This window comes from Artibeus jamaicensis, unplaced genomic scaffold, assembly GCF_021234435.1.
Source record: "Artibeus jamaicensis isolate MK-2021 breed Jamaican fruit bat unplaced genomic scaffold, CSHL_Jam_final scaffold_537, whole genome shotgun sequence".
Lineage (NCBI taxonomy): Eukaryota > Metazoa > Chordata > Mammalia > Chiroptera > Phyllostomidae > Artibeus > Artibeus jamaicensis.
Window position 1 is genome coordinate 4,378,995 of NW_026522047.1, and position 19,023 is coordinate 4,398,017.

At 49.7% G+C, this 19,023-nt stretch overlaps 1 long non-coding RNA gene across 1 annotated transcript; it reads left to right on the top strand.

The window, feature by feature from the left end:
• The first annotated feature begins 1,528 nt into the window (after window positions 1-1,528).
• Window positions 1,529-13,512, top strand: LOC128626312 (uncharacterized). The gene is made up of 3 exons (XR_008390236.1): window positions 1,529-1,793; window positions 5,567-5,704; window positions 12,865-13,512. It is a non-coding gene; the product is annotated as an uncharacterized LOC128626312 (long non-coding RNA).
• Window positions 13,513-19,023: the final 5,511 nt, after the last annotated feature.

Genomic DNA, 19,023 nt, shown 5'->3' on the forward strand with positions numbered 1-19,023 from the left:
CCTGTTCACTGACAAGGTCCCTGACTTTCTTCCATGGCTCTTCCTGTTCGTTAAAATAACGACAGCGACCCCTCTTTCTCTTCCATGGTAGCTGACCTTCCTCAAGGACCATCCCTAAAGTCTCCCTCCAATCCCTTCAGAATTCTCAGAGGAACCCCATTTCCTGTTGGCTCATCTTCACAGAGAGGCTTAGCATCTGCCCCACGTACGCAAGTCAACAACTGCTGAACCAATCAACAGGGATAATGAGTATTTTAATCTTTCATAACAAAGATTTTATAGCGACTTTTATAGTAACACAACTTTAATGTAGAAAACACAGAATAAAATCATAGATCTATCCTATTTCCATTGTATGAACATTCGCATTTTTGTAAATTGGGATTAAGGGTGCACATCTGAAGTTTTGTATCTTGCCTTTTCTGATTAATGGGTTGTCAGAATATTAAAAGCCTTCCTTCTGTAAAGAGAGCCGTGCAGAGGAAAGGACTTCATTCAGAAGCATTCACACGGAGAAACAAACAGCCTGGGCTCAGAGCATGAGGCTTCGTGAACTTCAACAAAATACTGTGTGCGTAAGTTCCCCGAAGACAGGCCGAGACCAGCTGGAATGCAGGGGGTTCCCGGCAGCGTAAAAGGGGCCTCAAAAGGACACGCAGTGGCTGTTCACAAGCAAGGCACTGGGTCTTCAACTTCACTGTGAAAGAGTTTGGGTTTTCTTTAACCCCAAGTCCAAGCTCAAGTACACATGGGGCAGATGCTAAGCCTCACTACGAAGATGAGCCAACAGTGAACGGGAGTGCTCCAAGAATTCTGAAGGGATTGGAGAATTTAGGAATCGTCCTCAAAGAAAGTCAGCTACGGTGGAAGAGAAACAGGGATTGCTATTGTTATTTTAACGAACAGGAAGAGCCGTGGAAGAAAAGTCAGGGACTTGTCGTTGAACAGGGTGGCGCCGTGGTACAGAGTCACGGCGTGCAAGCAACTGAAACTGTGGAAGGAAGTGTCTGTCCAGGGACAAGCCCAGCTTCAACGCACACATGTGCCCATGAAAACCTCACCGAGACTGCGGCAACAGTGACCGTGAACAGTGAGTAAACATGAAAACGTTTTGTTATGTGTTTAAAAACAGATTGCAGAAAAGAATGAAAGGGTATGGATAATAGACCTACTGCTAGGTGAGTACAATTATTTGGCTTCTCTTGGAGATCTGGTCTAGGAAAGATAACGTTTTTCTAATGAACTGGCAGGAAAGAAAAGGGGAACCATGACAAGAATATTTAAAAAGCCTTTTTAAACCAAAAGGCCAAACCAAAAGGAATGAATTATAAAGAAAACACACCCGCTCATAGGAATAGGCTGGCAAGTGGTACATGACCTTCACTGCAAAGAACTGTGTTTGCAGAAAACATAACCCAGAACATAACACCTCTGGTGTGACGGCCGAAACTTTCAGTTACGACGACGCTTCCCAGGCTGGGTTTGAAATCGCCCTCCCAGCACTACAGAGATAAAAAAGCCAAACAAAAAGTGACTAGATTTTATCACTCAGCAGACACGTCTCGAAGACCGAGTGTGTGTCAGATGCTGTCGGTGTGGGTGTGCGGTGTCAGTGAACAAGCAAGAAAACAGAGGTCCCTGCGCTGACACGCGGGGTCCTTACAAACACCCAGAGTGCGAGCCCGCCTCCAAACAAACCGAGAGGCAGGGTGCTGTCAAGTTCATTAACAGACATGGCTCAGAAGATCCAGCGAGGGGCCACTACCCTGCTCCGGAAGACTGACTGTCTTAAAGTAAGTAGACGTTTCCTATGTTTGTAAAGAAAATCTAAGCGGGTCCAAAGGGCCACGACTAGTCCAAAATCCTGGACTACAACACGAGAAGAGCCCCTCCCCGCACAAGTGACTCTGGTCTGCACTGGGACCCCCGTGTTTTACGTCATAAACAGCAGAGATGGCTCCGAGGCATTTAAGTTTTTTTAAAAAACAGCGGAAGAGTGAGGGGGGAGTACTAAGGAAGAGATGATCTTCGACCTGGGAAACTTCTAAAGAGATCTCTCGTAGGGTGTAGCACCTCTACGGCAGTCAGAGACAGAGTTGCAAAAAATTAATTGAGGAAGTTTACGAAACTTGAACACCAACCCAACAGAAACACTTGCGAGAGCCCCGATACAACAATGCAACGATGCAACGAGGCAGGGCCAGCTGGGAGCGCCGGCAAGGGGGCGGGGAGGATGGGCAGTTTAAACAGAAGAAGTGAAAACAGGAAGAGAAAACCCAGAGAAAAGGCTCCTGGGAAAGTCGAGGAGAGTTTGTGCATCTACCTGGGGGGCGCTGAGTGTCAAGATGCAACAGGAAGGCTTCCTGTGACGTGGGCAGCAATTTTCCCACGAAAGCGGGAGAAGCCAGCTGGGGGCTCTTGCCGGTCTCGTTGCTGGGGGATGGGCAGAGGAGCAAGGACTCCTGCCTGCCCGGGCAGGTGCGAGGACTAGAGAGGGAACTGGTGCCCAGGAACCATTGATTAAAGACTTCAGCCCGAGTCAGGCTGGGAACAGGGGATGAACTTGGAACTGAACTGAATTCCGCCTCCCAGATGCCCCCGGACCTGACCGTGCCCCATCCGCTGGAGTAGAAAGTACCACAGAAGGGATCATGTCAACCCAAAATGCCATGTCCCCAAGGGGAAGTGTCCCTTTGACACCCTCAGATGAGAAAGGATGCCGAGGAAGCCTCGCTTCGTGGAGGTGACCACAGGGCAGGGACTTATTCGGGCATCCACCTGGCTGCACCGGGCCCAGGGTGTGGGGAAGCCTGGGTGACGGCATTTTCCACTTGCTGAGCCAGCAGGTGTCCTGTGGGCTGGACACACCCAGGAGCCCCTTTCTCGATGACACAGAGGCACTGCAGGGGCCAGTGGTACCCAGGTGACCCTGTCCTGTCTCAGAAACCATCTCAGGCAAACTCTTACCTGCCAACATTTGGGTGACCTGGGGCATTTCTTCTGTCATGACGTTGAGGCCTTGTGACCACTTTGAACACGTTCCTGTGCCACCCCCGAATGGTCACACATGCTAAAGGGACTTTCTCGGGCTTTCTCCCCCAACAGGTGACACCAGCCACACCCGAGCGGGCTCAACAGTGGGCTTTCAGGACAACAGCGGGAGAGAGTTTACCAAGCAGACTCTGTCGGAACCGCACAGCCTCTCTGCACAACCCAAAATTCAGAAGCAGGCTCTGGGCACGAGCCCAGGATTTCTCAAAAACTCAGAGCAGGGTCATCAGCTGTCTTTATTTAGACAGCGTTTCTCCAAACTGTACTTGGTTAGAGCTCATCAGGCCGAGGGGTTTCCGCCCTTTCGGGGGAAGGCTGTTTCCTCTTCCCCCGTCCTCTGGCCAGTGCCCTCGCAGGGGCCCCGGGCGTCTCGGGCGCAGGGAGCCGTGGGCACACCCAGGCCAGCACGGCCTCCGTAGGGGGGGACGGCGCTGACACCCACGGCGTGGCTCCGGCACAGGCAGCATGGTGGCCCCCCCCTCAGCAGATTTTGCTTTTCTTTCTGTTCCCTTGGAGAGCTTTGCCCTGCCTTTCCCCCAACAGCTGCCTGGCCCCCGGCCCAGCTGGCCCTTCCAAGGCCTGGGTCGGGTCAAACAGAACCGGGCCAGGGCACAAGGAGTCTTAGGTGGCACTCAGCCCGGGAGGGAAGTGTCAGGATGTGAAACTGCGTCTTTGGATCTGCCGGGTGAGACTGAGAGCAAAGGTCACTTTTGGGTAAGAGGCTCTGGCTTTCAGTAAAAGTGGAAACGTGTGCTGGGCAGAGTGTGCGAGTGGAAGGTCAAGGGGGAAGTTTGGCAGCTGCAGGAACCCTGTAGTTTATGAACGGACTCTACGCCACAGCGGTGGGTGTCGCCGACGAGCCTGGAGGAGGGGGAGCCGAGAGGAAGTTTCGGGGTGTGAGGAAAGTCCAGAAAACGTGCTGATCAAATGTTCCATGAAAGGGGGCAACCGGGGGCCGCATCGCTGCTCTGCCCGGAGCTGGGAGGGACCGCAGGAGGGCCCGCCGTGGGGACCGAGGGGCTGGCCCCCTGGCCCCAGAGGACAGCAAGCTCCAGGGGCACATCTGGCCGCTGGGCATTGTTTTGTGTCTCATGTGTTTATAATTAGTTTCTGAGCGTTACTTTGTGTGCCTCAGAAAACAAAACACAAAATCAGAAACAAAATAACAGGCTTTTTAAGAGGAAGCAGTAATGGCTCTTCCCTCTGAGCTCAGGATTTTTGCCTCAGGCGCATTGAGAGCTGCTGGGTGGTTTGTGAGACTTTCCCAGATGTTCCCGTCGTGGCTACAGGCGACACATCTGTCTCCACACCACTCCCCGCCCTGTGTCCTCGGGGGGAACAGCCTGGACCGGCATCGGGAGGTCTGGATTCTACTGGAGCTCCTGCCGCTAACCAGCTGTGATCTGGGCCAGCGCTTAGCTCATTCTCTGCCCAGGGACAAAGGCCGCCGTGAATGTGGTCGGTGGCCGGGCACCGAGACCCTGCGGTGTGAGCAAGGACCTCCTCTCCCCACTTGTGCCTTGAAGGAACAGCCCTAGATCAGCCCAGTGTTGAAATCGTAATTCGCCATAAATGCCTCCCCCTTTTTTGAGAATTGATATAAAAACCTACATCCCCTGATATGATGTATAAACTTATTATGCATTTATCAAAGCATTAGGCTATGCATTTTCCAGTCAATAGCCTACATTATTATTTTCTTTATTGGGTATGTTTATACCACGGAAGTATGTCCATGTTAGCAAGCAGACATCAGATAAAATAAAAGAAAAAGTTAAGGATATTTTGGTTCTTCTCTTAATTCTCCATTACTGTGATAATTATTATTAACACCAGTATTTCATGATTTTCTCTATGCTCATACAAATGTAAGTATAGATGGTATACATCTTTCTTTTCTTCCTTTTTAAAAAAATTAAAATATAGTATATATTCCTCTGCTGTTGTTTAATTTGCATTTTTCTAAACATTCTTCTAGGTTCAGACATGTAGCTCTAGCCAATATTTTTAATGGCCAAATAGTATTTGAAAATTGTAAATGGACTAAATTCATTTAATCGTTTTCCTGTGATGGAATATCAAACATTTTTCTAATTGTTTTTTATTTTTAAGGTCACACTAATCAATGCTATAGTAGAAATATTTGTCTAGATGTATTCTCACATACTGGTACTTTATTTACAGAGAATAGGTTTACCAAAATTAGATTGTCAAGTCAACAGGTGTGAATGTTTCGACTTTCACGAATGCTTCTAGATTATTTTCCAAGCTGGTGATAGCGATTTCCATTTTTATTAGCCACATGTAAGAATCTCCCACAGCTCAAGTCAGCTCTGGATGTACTGATATCTCGGCTAACACTGAGCTTTCTATCATTGTTTCAGTCTGAGTTTTCCTCATCACCAGTGATGGTCCCGTTTTGATGGTTTGTTCTCCTCTCTCACTGTTAGTTCTGATTTGGATTGAGTCTCCTTATGGGTGTCTTTTCCCTTTCCCACTTGTCTCGATATTTCAGCAGATATAGGCCTTACTGCAAAAGCACGAAGCAGGGAATGTGGGGTCAGGACGACGCGGCGCCAGCCTGCAGCCGAACACCTTGCATTGTCCTCACCTTGACCTGACCAGGGAGCTGTGGCCATCGCTCGATTCACAGGTAAGTTCAACATAATGATGATCAACTCGATTCTTAAAAATACTCTACAAATTATTCATGAAGGTCAGAAGCGTTTCCTCATTGACACCTTCTTAAGGTTCTGACTTTAAACTATACATTTACTTAAAGATGCTGAAATGTGAGATTCTGTGTATCCTGGGCTTTTTCTTGTACTAAGCCCCCCCCCAGAGTACAGAGCCGTCTAATTTAGTGTTTATGGGGGTTGCCCCTAGACATTGTGACCCAAAATAAAATAAATTGAAGCGCTGACTCTGAAGGGCAGAGCGCTCCAGGCAGACGGAGGTGGTCGGGGGCAGGAAGCAGGCTCCTTAGACAAGAGTGCGCAGGGGTGAGCTGGCCCTGCGCGTGGCCTGGGGTTTTCTGTTCTCTCTTGTCCTTCGCTGCCCCTCTGTCCTGTGGCTGACTCCCAACCCCTGGAGAGAAAAGGGGAAGGGACTCTGCGTGTTCAGAAAATTGTTCATTAGTGCAGAGAAAAATAGCCTCAAGAACAGTAAAAAAAAAAAAAAAGCAACGATCGATGATGCATTTGAACAGAGAACGTAACTCAGACATGAAGCGCTAACAAGGACTTCAAGATCCCAAAGAGAAAAAATCAGCCCGTCGGAGGAAAACCCAAGAAAATTCTGTGAAAGCCACATCTACTCCCAGTTGGTCAGAACCGAGATGCACCCACACATGATTTATAATAGTTCAAAGCCAAAAAATTGAGCAACAAATCCTAGGCAGATGCGCTCTTTCTGTAACTCTCCCTCTGCACGGCTCCATAAACCTGGTGTCGTCACGTGCTCCACCAGCGAAGGTGTCAGTCAGTGAAAACCTCACAACAAGCCGGTCGATTTGCAGCCCAGCGGGCCACCCAGAGGAGTGGGCAGTGCAGGCCGGGGGCCACACCGGGGCTGTGGAATAATAGTAACAGACTCTCCTGGGTCCCTCGTTCTTTGCAGAGCCTCTGAAACTCTGGGAGGGTTCTCGGTGTGGTAGGAGTGTCTTGTTGTGCCCAAGGGGCATCTCTGACCACACCTAAGTCTATGCTAATGAGGCAGCCCAAGGTGAGACCCTGGGTGGCTGGGGCTGCTGTGCCCAGCTCCCTTCCACCCCATCCCTTGCCCTGTACTTGGCTTTCATTCAGCTGTTCCTGAGTTCTATCCTTCACATCAATAATAAACTCACAAATCTGAGTCCAGTGTTTTCTGGGGTTCTGTTGAATCACTCCAGCAAAATAGTGAACCTTAGAAGGGTGTATGAGACCCTTGAATTTATAACTGGTCAGAGGTACAGGCGGCCCCTGGTTCTGGGAACAGTCTTGTGGGACTGAGCCCTTAACCTGTGGCCTCTGAGCAAACTGCAGGCAGCTAGTGCAGAACTGCACTGAATGGTCAGCGAGATGCTGGCACTGGAAGGTTGGTGTGGAAAAGTCACTCACGTAGCATCAGAGGAAAGAGGTCACCATGAGTGTAAGTGACAGTCGTAGGAGCCCACACAGCTCTGTGCCTAGAAGGAGCAGAGAGCCCAGAGCGGACAATGAGGCTCCAGGTGACCCTTGTGAATTCCGTTTCGGAAGGTGACAGAAAGCCGCCACACACTAAGTCCTCACTTACAGCCATCGCTAGGCTTGGCCGCTGCAGGTCAAACGACAAATAACGGAATCCACTTCACCGCAGGCTGATAGATGTCAGCTAGGGCTAAGTTGTGCACTGCCTCACAGGGTTGAAACCAAACAACGGTGATCAGAGAAGTGCTGTGCAAGGCACTGGAGCAGAGCTCCCCCCGCCCCGACAGGCTGAACTGGCCTCCACCCCCCCAGCAGACACTGTACAGAGCAACTGGCCACTCGGCTGATGGGACAGGAGCAGTGGGGAGTCACCAAGGACAGCACTTGGCTTTTCCGTGTAGCTTGGAGCCCACTCCCAACTTAGAGGTCGATCCGAAACAGACTTTCCAAGCTGGATAAAAGATTAAACAAATGTAAGTCTGATGAGTAACAGCATCCCAAGTGTCAAGTTTAGTATTCATCAGACTGACAGCCCAAGGGGGCTACGTTTCATTGCTATTATTTACATTCCCTTCCTGCTTGTGCTCCAAAATGAAGTGCAACATAGTGCAGAATGTGATGAAAAAATAATTTAAAGGGAAATCACCCCAATGCTTTGAATTTTAAAATGAATTTTAGTTTGTTTTTTAATGTGCTGGTATTTTCTGCAACACTCGAGAACCCCGACCTGGCACTCTAAAGAGAACGACAGAAACCACTTGATTAGAACAGTGAACAGACTGCGTTTGGAAAGCAGATGACCCTCGCACGGAAGCAGTTCCTAGATGTGACACAGAAAACATGCCTCTGGTCCAGTGGCCTTGGAAGGGAGTTCCCGAGTGAACTGAGTAATTACAATCCTACGTCACAGAGCAGTACATTCAAAATACAGTGTCGGCCAGAATACTGCACCGCCGTAAAAATGAGCAAGTGATATAAGTGAGTAAAAGTGAGGAATGCAAATGTATTTCCAACAAATTCTGAACACAACCCGCCTCCATTCTGAAGTAACCCTACATTGGAACCAAGATGTACATCATATTCAAAGCAGAAACTACCGGAGATTAAAAAAATCAATTTGCTGAGGGGATTAAATTTAAATGTTCAGTTTATACGAAGAAATAAAAGAGAAAGATCCAATCTAAAACCAAAATGAATTTCCCAAACCCAACTCCCTTCATTTTCCCCTTATTTCTTCACTTAGTGTATGTACGTGACTGCCAGTCCAAGCGGCAGGAAGAAAGTCGTGAATTTATTTCCAAACTGCCCTGGAAACCAAATTTTGCTAATGCAGCTCCTGCCCTCATTTTCATGGGCTCGGAACGGTGGCCAGTTCCAGCCCCAGGTGTGGACTGCGCTGCCTCGGGGGGCTGAGCGTTCAACGGCCACATCAGAGGCCAGGCCTGGCACCAAGCCGGAGGCCCTCTGCAAAGCGAGGCCGGGCGCCGTCGGCAGGCCCCGGGCCAGCGCTGCCTCCGCAGTCACCATCAAAGACATTACCACGGAGACGAGGCTCTAGGTCTGGGCTCTAGGTCCAAAAGATTCCATCCTGAGAGGCAGGGCCGGCCAGCCCTTGAGTGTTCTCTCCCACTGTATCTCTCCTAGCACTGTCTAGCACACAGTAGGAGCTTTACACATGATTGCTGCAGGTGCCTTCTTGGGTGTTCTGTGTAAGACAGGCCTCCGAAGACAGGAAGTCTGTGTGTCCATCCCCTGGGCCTTGTCTTCATGGAGGGGCCTTTTCCAAATGGGGGGGGGGGGGTCAGAGCCTGGCTGAACACCCAAGCTTTCCCGAAGCCCCTTGTCTTAAATCTCTGAATTTATCTCTCTGTAAAAGTTAATTTTATCCAACATGGAGCATGCAGACACATAGAGCACTCAGACACAGGGCGGAGTTGCTCATTTCTTATTTTAGATAGAGAACAGACTTCATTAGATTGTTGCCCAGAAACCAAGACAACTTCAATATGTATTCATTTGAAGAACTATAATTTCTGAAAAACTGACAAATTTGTTTCACGGACTTTAATATTGAAACTAATTTAAAGCATGGCTAAGGGTTAATAAAACTTGTGAGGGAAAAACTAGGATTTCCAACATGCTGGAAATCGTTAAGAGTCCTTACTCATCACTTCAAAATCAATTTTTCTCCTGCCCGATGAAACGGTACAAGTGGACAGAAATCATCTGTTTCTACAGAAGTAAAAAACACCATCAGCTGCTCTGCAGTGGGGACGGCAACTTACACAAATGCCCTTTTTTCTGCCTTTCCAGAAGAGTTTAATTTAGGGTCAGGTGAGAAGGAGGTGAAAAATAAAGAGGCCAAAAGAATTGTAAAAATGCTGATGATATCATGGAATAGATCATTTCAGCTTTCGCTCGCCACATCCACAGTCTTTTCCAATGAAAACATCTGCCAGGCACCCCATAAACAGCCCTACACTTCTCTTCCCTTTATGAGCCAAAAATGGAGCTTTAAAGGACATTTAATGGCCAGCAGCTGTTTGGCTGTTCAATACCACATCTGGAGGGGCTGTGCTATTCACATGGGGGGAAAAAAAAACTATTGTTTAGTTTTCTTGAAGAACACCAGCATTTGGCATAAAGACAGCCAAGTGCTTTGAATGCGGGAAAGACGAGAAGCGTCTAAGTGCCTGGAGACCAGCGTGTGGTTCCCATGCGGCAGTGCAGCACCGAGGTTGCACCTGTCCACCTTCAGTGCCTTGTTTTAACCTGCCTGAGTTTCGTGCCAGGTCAAAGGCACGTTCGTGAGAAGTTCACGTTCATGTTACTCTTCCGGGACTACCTCTACTGGAGGCTGTAATACATCATCACGGTTTTCCTTGCTAGGTTATCATTACAATTTTCTGAACACATAATTCATGTAAAAATACATTTCTTCAGAGAAGTGTTAGCACAGGAAGACGTCTGTGTTGGATGCATTGAAATGCGAGCGGGCGCTGGCAGGGTCTCCCAAACACGGGGGACCCCAGGGTCATAATGTGCTGAGTGGGGCTGCTTCTGAAACAACAGGCTTGGAGATTCTAATAATAGAGACTAGAGAGCCGTCAAACATTGCGTTTACTTTGGTAATCCCCCACTGGAATCAGCATTGTTTCCTCTGCTGCTTTACTTTTACTTTGAAAAGAAACTGGGCGTAAAGACTCTAACAGCAATAGGTAAAAAAAAAAAAAAAGCTTCAAGGGACGGCCAGCTTCATCCCTGCAAAACCTAAAACGGCTTTGCCTTCCTGCCCTCCCTCTCTGCCCTCCCTTTCTTCTCTTCTCTTCTTTCTTTTTCCAACTGGTAATATCTGCCTGGAACAGACCTCTGCCACCAAAGGACAACAAGGTGCAATGTCTTCTAGACACCGTTCAACACTGTGTGTGGTCTCGGCCCCTTCTACAGCCTCCAGACTCCTCCTGTGCTAGGTGTTTTCGTCTTATCACGTTTTCTAAAAACGTATATGAAATAGGTTGAAGCTTGCGGTAGACCTGCTGTGTAAGTGGCTTTCCTGCTTTCCCTCGGGCTAGATAAAATCTTGTCCAGGAGGCCAGACTCTCTCAGCACAGTGACCGGACGATGAAGAGCGGTGCATGCGTACATTTAAGGCTCAGCTGCTTGCTGTCGGTACCGCACATCACTGGTCCAGAGGCACTGGGGCAAGCTTCTGGCCTCCCTGCGCGCCGGTTTCACACCCTCTCACCGATCAGCCTGTGGTCAATCCCCTGTTCAAAATTCTGAATTCTGAATCGTGCACGGCCACGACTCTCATAATGGGAAGTATGGGCACTATTAGTGAAAAGATTTTTCATGGCCCAGGAGCCCTGAGACCCTGTGTGCAGACTCTTGGGTTATGAGAACCCTAATTTGACAAATATGGGCCGAACAACCTGGGTCCTATTATTTCTCTGAATTATCTGTCACAGGAAAGAAGTTTTGTCCCTATAGACAGGGAGACGCTGGCCTACAGAATAAGCTCTCAGCTACCCCGCCTCTCCCTCAAGACGTGCTCGCCTTACCTGCCCAACATGGGAGCTGAGCGGAACCGCTCTCGGCTCTTAGCATGATCCCCACCTTCCCTTCACACCCTGCCTTAGCCTGGGACCCTCTTCCCCCCTTTTCTTTGTCTTCCCCCCATTTTCTCTTTGCCAGAGATGAGGTCAAACAGCCCCTCCTTCTTGCATCTCTTTCTGCTCACATAAGAATCTCACTGTCCTCAGCCTCCCAGCACGGTTAGCCGGGGCCTCTTCGGTGAGGCAGAACACGCAGCGTGCATCACGCTGAGTCTGTGCGGGCATCCCCATGGCAAGCGGCTAGGACACGGGCTGCAGTCACCTCTGCCAGCGACTAGGACCGTGTCTCACACATAAAAGGTGATGAAAATGAAGTTGATGAAATAACTCAATGCGTCAGCAAAAGAGGAGGGCTTGAGAAAAGCCACAAAACATCGATAGAATGTGGAAGGTGCCTAAGAAAGGGCTTGCTGTGTGTGTTTTTGGATAAAGGACTTAGTGAATTTCTTACCATGTACCTGATTAAATAAGTCAGGAGATAAGACACCACTTCAACTTACTAGAATGATATAGAGATGTTCCCTAGGAGGAAAGCTGTGCTATTCAAGACAAGTGACCTCAAGGGACAAATTTATAAAGGGAAAATTAGTGAACAATTAAAAAAACCCATAACCTCTGTAGCCCACACCAATCCCTGCCCCTAGACAGCAGCAGAAGTGGGGGCAAAGCGTGCTCCTGAGGTCTGAACTGGCGCCAACCCCCCCCAACTCCAGATTTCTCTCGTCTTCTCTCTGAGGTTCTGTTGGGTTTGTCCTCTTCTACCCGGACAGACACACTGCCTTCGCCAGAAAGCGGGGTCCGCCCGTGAGGACACGGCTGCTGGGGCGCAAGCAGACCCGAAAGGAGGTGTCGGCATTACCTTTCAGGGTCGTCGGGCTGGCTGGGGAGCACTGCCCGCATCTCTTCGTGTTTCTCATTTTTGTTCACGAGTCGTCCACATGGAATCTAAACGGGAAAATACAGAAAAGACATGAGGCCTGGACGTGTCTCCAGGGAAGGTCCCTCAGTCCGTCCCTGGAGGAGAAAGCCACCTGCTCGGTGCATTTTCGTCAAAAGCCATGTGTTTCTCGTCTGGCCTGGTTTTCAGCCCCGTCAGCTCCACGCAGACGGGCCGAAAACTTGCCCACTGGCGAGTTTCCATCAAAGGTGAGACATTGACTGTAAACATGGAGACTCGGGCTTTCGATTTAGGACGGGTCTCATGACAGGGAGAAATTGTCCAGGAGCCCGGGAAGGAATGCTGGACATTCCGACACAGGAGTCACAGGCTGCTGACACTGTCAGACTGACGGCCACGTGGCCCCGGCTGCCCTCGTCTGGGGCACGGGCTCTGCGGGGGTGTCTGATACCCATGGTGCTCGAGCTCCGCTCCAGGCGCCGCTCGTCCTGGCTGTGTCTCCAGGAGGAGTTAGTGGCTGTTGCCACGACTGTCGGGGTGGAAAGGGGACCGGTGACGTGACCGTTAAGTGAGGAGGGAAATTTAGAAACTGTGTTTAAGACAGAATCTTTTGCACTTGTCATTTTTCGCCTAGGTAATATGGATTGCAGTTTCAGCCCCAAATGGTGCTCAAACGTTAAGCAGACATCACGGAACTCTGGGGGGCTGAGAGTGGACGGGGGCGTTGGAAGACTGCGTGTGTTTTAAAAGCCAGTGCCTACAAGCTCTCAGCACCTTGAAGGCCTGTCTGGAAACCACTGATTGTCACGATCCCTGGAAAATGGAGGCACTTCAGTTCTACGGGAGACAGGAAGCCAGCTTGTCTTGAGTTTTATGAGTTTCTCTTTAATTCTTACAACAACCCCCCCCAAATGTGCTTATTAAAACACTGGGAGAAGGATTTGTTTCAGCTGCTGGCAAGCTTTCTGTGCGTAGTGTGGGGGGGCAGCTTTTCGGTTGTTTTGTTTTCCACTCGGGACAGCTGTGTCGAAGGCCTCTGCCAACCGCCGTGTGAGCCAGTGACGAGATGAAAGCAAATGCTTTTTCAGGGCTGCTGGAGGAGCTGGACCACCAACTACTACGGCCAGCTTTCAACTCTGGGGACTTGTGGGCGTGGCCGGTTCTGCACGGGGCGCAGGAGACACGACCCCATCCTGCACGTGCATCGTGGGGGCAGGCTTGCGAGGTGCAGCGTGACAAAGAGGGGCTTGCAAAAAGTGCCCTGCTGCATTTTCTTAGAAGAGGAGGCTTTTACATTTTAATTAACTATTAAGCAAAATAAATGGGTAGCATTGTTTTTACAGTGTCTTCCATGGCTTCATTATTCCTGAAATTACTTTTTAAATAATGCTGGTGTTCCCGCAGACCTGCAGGGGACAGGCTGTGCCAGGGGATCGCGGGCGTTGGGACCTCGGAGAACACTCTGAGAGCTAGGACTCCTTCATATTATAAGAAAGGAAGGACACAGGGCCCACAGGGGGCAAACGGTTTGGCTAATTCATGGCTGACCTTGGACTAGGTGTCCAGACATTTGACACCTAGCCCAGGAACAGGACAGGAGCACAGGCCAAGGGGCCACCTGCTCCTCGGACCCGGGAGCCGGTCAGCCACAGCAGCAACCTGAGATGGCGGGTCACTAATTCCTTACAAAACCAAAATCAAACATTTCCTCCTTGCTAAACACTTTAAGTAGTTGAGACAGATCCTAAATGGGGCCACCAAGGTAGCCAAACGACAGAGTGGACTCTCCGGAAAGCAAGTTGCACTGAGTGCGGATCTGCAGAAAGATGAGGCTGCGGAGCCCGGGACGCCTGGGCCCGACCAGCCGAGCTCACACTCCGCCCCGAGGTGCCTGCACTGGCCTCCCCGAGTTCCGCTGCCCGAGGGGCACGTCTGCCTGCTCCACGCCCATTGCCACTAGCTTTGGGGCCAAAGTCAGCAGCTCTCTTTTCTTGAGCGTCCCTGGCACTTATCGGCAGGGTCGCCCAAGTGGCCTTCTGTGGCCCAGAGACGTTCACTGTCGTGGCCGAGGGGACACGGAGCCGTGGTCTGCCCTCATCGCTGACACAGGAAGTAACTAGACTCCCACTGCCCTTTGCTAGTGAGGCGACCATGAATCACGCGTCCAGTCCCCTCTGCTGGAGTCATTCCCGGGTGCTATGGCCCACGCTTTGGAAAATTTTGGGAAAGACCCAAATTTCCATGTTGACGGAGGGTTAAGCAAGGTAAAGGAAGTAAAGCTAAGGACTAGCAGTGGCTTAAAATGGTCACGGGGTGAGAAATGACAGAGCCGGCTCCTCATCCTGCTCACAGAGGTTTAAAACCCCTCCTCTCCGCCCACAGACGCTGAGCAGGGCAGTGACTGGGGGCCGGAAGCCCCCCAGTCCTGCTTTTCTGCTGACCCTTGACCTTCCCGCGCCCCTGTTTCCTCTCTGGTAAGATGGGGATAACAATGCCACCTGTCTCATGGGGGCTGAACTGTGACTTAAATAGTGCCCACACACCAAACAGGCCCGGAAAGTTCAGGCAGTGGAGCTTGGCGTGAGGGAGCACCAGGCGCGCACAGCTCAGGGCTCCTAGACAGGGCCATGGAGGGAGGGGGCGGGTTGGTCCCCTGGACTCTAAAACTCTACGACTCTAAGATTCCAAGTAGAGAAATAGGTGTTTGCCTTCCAAGAATTCTCCACCCTGTGGAGACAGGGGGAGGCTCGGAGGCCCAAATGCGGGAGATTTTTATTCCCGTATCCCCAGCACTCGGCCTGGCGCCTGACTCACAGGGAACACCTACTGTTCTGAGAGGAGACGAGAGAAGGCAGGACGCCTGACGGAGAAAAGATGTGAAAATGAAGATTAAGTGGTATTGACACTTGAGTTTGAGGATAATAGCCGTAATTTCGGCCAACAGCAGGAAGGCACGCACCCTCATTTCCTCCCTCGGAAGCTCAGAGTCAGAGTGTTCGAGAGTCGGGAGGGGGCTTAGAAGGCACCCCCGTACCGCCCGCCACAGCCAGTGCTCAGATACTTTTAGTACATGGTGATTTACGCTATTTTGCTTTTGCCTTCTTTATATCAAAAAAATCTGAAATCAGGAGAACCGAACATTTTACTTAAAGATGTTTTACGCTCTCATTTTCCTGGGGGAAGACTGATACAAACCACATCGAATTTCTGGGAACCAAAGACTTCAGAAGTTAGCACCCCACTGGCCCGCAGCCACCTCGCAGCTGAAAGGAAACCCTTCTCTCTGTTTCCCTTGCTGCTGTGTTCTCTTCCTGCTCCATGTTCACCCCCCCACTGCCCCCACTCCCCACCGCTCCCCTGTCTCAGGGTCCTTGCTGCGCCAGGAGCAGCTGTTGCTCTCCAACTTCACCGGGAGAGCTCCTAGCGTCACGGATGAACTGTGGTCCATCAGTGAAGATCATCTGCTGTTTGATTGTTTGAGCAGAAGTTTACACAATCCACGGCTCCAAAGTCACCCAACTTGAAAGGGGTAAACCTGCTTTTGGAAGTAAACCAAGTTTTCCGAGCTTTTCTCCATCCGCCGTGGCAGCTTTTAATACACTTGGATTTCTAATGTCAGGTTCAAGGGTTGGGGGGCATTACCCACCACAAATAATTTGACAGACCTTGAGAATGTCACATTCCAAGTTGCCATGGAATTCTTCTGCCCTTGGGCATGTTTGTCCTGGGGCCAAGGCTGCAGGACTGGAACGTGTCAAAACAAGCGAGCAACCAAAGGCCAAGGCTGGGTAGAGCTTTTCTTAGACAGAAGGAGCCTGAGGCTGGCAAGTGCCCGTGTTAGAGAGTGCCCTTCCCTCCGGCACACAAACTTAGAACTCAGTGCTTATCTAGAAACGGTTGCATTCCAGGGCCTAGCTTCTCCAAACTCAAAATCCAGTGTCCACCAGGCCGGACACCCCAAGGATGAAGAATGTTAGGTGAGCAGTGGACCACGATGAAAGCTACCACCCTCCTGTCTGCACATAACACATGAAAAGACCCTGGAAGGCAGTAAGATGAATCACACACCTAAGCTCACACATATGTAAAGGCGCTTGCACAGCCGCACATCTCCCTTGCAGTTGTCTGTCACAACTGCAATTGCACTGCTCTGGAGTGTGCTGTTCTGCTTCACTAGACTGGGAGTTCTGGGATGCTACATGTTGTTTTTTTAATTCTCACTCAAGGATATTTTTCATTGATTTTAGAGAGAGAGGAAGTGGGGAGAGAGAGAGACAGAGGTGGGGGGAGAGAGAGACCGGTCAGTCCCTCCCTTTACATGCCCTGCCCAACCGGGCACCAGACCCTCACCTTTTCGAGTACAAGACAACGCTCCAACACACTGAGCTACCCGGCCAGGGTGGTTTGACGGGTTTTGTTCACAGTAAGACTGACTGGTGCCTCGGGCGGTGCCTACGTGATGCCAAATGCCTCGCAAACATCGAATGAATGGACTGAAGCATAGGAATCACGCCAGCACTTCCTCCTACACAGAACGGTAATGCTTTTACTACAGAATCTTAAACATGCGTTTCTGATCACACCTTAGTTTAGTCTGGCGCGCTCTCTATGCTGGGGTGTAGGTTCAAGAATCTTTGTTCCTGGGGCTCCCTACTAAAGTTTTTGTGTCTCAAAAAAACCTTTTTTTAAAATAAAAGAAAAAGGAATCCTCTCAGTCTAGAAATGGGGACTAAAACACATTAGGTAAAAGCTGCCTACATTTACCAGCACAAAGCTAAGACTCCATCCAAATATTTCTGATCATTTCTATGTCATATTAGGCAAATGCTCAAGGATTTTTAGAATACAATGTCATTAGGAAACTAATCACATGTTCTAAGCTGTTATTCATTGATTTCCTCTAGCAAATAAGGTTTCTGGATCTGGCGGGCACTTACGGCCATTGGATCGCATGCAGACAAACTGCAGGAGAAGGAAGTCACACGCCTTTCTCCTTTGCAGTCCTGGCTCGAGGGAACAGGAAAATAAGAAAGAGACCTTTGCCTACAGCTTGTTTGGCTAAACCAAAAGAAAGAGATACCCCCCCAAAGAACTGCTGTTGGTTTTTAGTTTTTTTCCACTTCGTATTTCTGAGAAAGGTGTCAAGTCAGGGGAATTTATCATCTATTTCCTTCTAAGAAATCATTTCGTTTCACAGCAGTGAAGTTCAATTCTTCACCATCACCAATAGATTGCTCACTCACCCCCGGCACCTGCGAGACTCCTGTATGAAAAACTCACACCTGGGGACCGAAGTTAGAAAGGTTCCCAAGCCAGGGCTCAGGGGGCCACGGTTCTGCCACTGAACTTGCCTGTCCCTGGATGTCACCACCATCTGTGAAGTGAAGAGACTGGGCAGCCCACCGGCTAAGGGACCCCCCCCCCGGCAGGTCGGTGCTGGGAAGCTGGCCACCCCAGGGTTGTAGACTCGGCACAGTGTGCTCGACATATGTGACTTAGTCACTGAAACATGACCAGTGGCCGACCGGTCCCCTGTAGAGGATCTTGTCTATAGAAAGGTCTCTCATGCTACCGCAAGACACGCATGTGCCCCCCCCCCCGTGTCTTTGTGGGGCTCTGTTTAGGGAGCTGTTCTGGTACAGTGGGGGTCTACTGAAGAACCTCATCGAGGTCCCCCAAATTGTAAAGTCACCTTTCTGAGCTTGTGTGTGGGTCCCCATCTGTCTCTGACTCCCAACAAACTTTGTGATTTGGGCAAATTATTTAAACAGCCTGAGCCCCCGCTTCCCTCACCTGTGAAGCCGGAATAATACTCCTTGCCTTCAGAGGGAGAATGTGAGGGGGGAATAAGGCTGCATTTCAAAACACACCTCCAATCGCCAGCACCGCAAGGAGGGTTGCCCGCTCGGTGCTAAGCTCTAAATAAATGTGACAGAATCTAAATCCTCAACATCGGACACTTGGTGGAGATCCTGTCTAGAAGGGGGTGTTTGTGGGACAGGAATGTTGCTGTGTGTGTCGTCATTTGTGGATGTTGATTGTTTTGCTGATGAAAATACGAGATTTAGGACGTGATGCCTGTGTTGTGGGAACGTGACTCCAAGAGCATACTCTGGCTCGCACCAAAATACCAGCAACAGAGACTGCAGTTTTAAAATAATGATAATGATAATAAACGTACTGACATTAATAATATGTGGAATCATGTCGTCTTATTAAAATCCAGCCGTTGTGAACCTCTGAATGCCCACACGGAAATCACTGTGGAGCTGTGAACACCCGGCTGGCTGCCCCCGGATTACCAGACGCATAAATAAGGACTGCTGCTCTCAATACGACTCAAGTGAAAATACATGAAAGACACTTAATTATAGGAATGGTTTACGATGCGTGAACTCAGCCCTGGGATTTAAATAAATGCCTTCGGTCAGCGATGAAAAGTTGAGATGAGCCTTGACCCCCCAGGCGCTGGGTTTCAGGCACAAAATCTACCCTTCGGTTTTTTCATGCAAAACTCAAGATCCTCCCAAGCTGACTTTATAGTCTGTGCCTTAGCCTTATCTTAATGTGGATGGTTATGGATTTGACATTTTTCTAGTTTCTCAACAAGCAGTGGACCGGTCTCTGATGACACCTTTGTCTTCTTCCCCGACACACACTTAGACGGGGTTGAACCTGCGCACACAGTGCACTCGGAAGCTGAGCTCTGCCTGCGCTTCCTTTCAGTTATAAACTGAATCTGACTGTGTTGACGCCGTCCCTGTGTTTTATCTCCCTCGCTACAAGAAGCTCT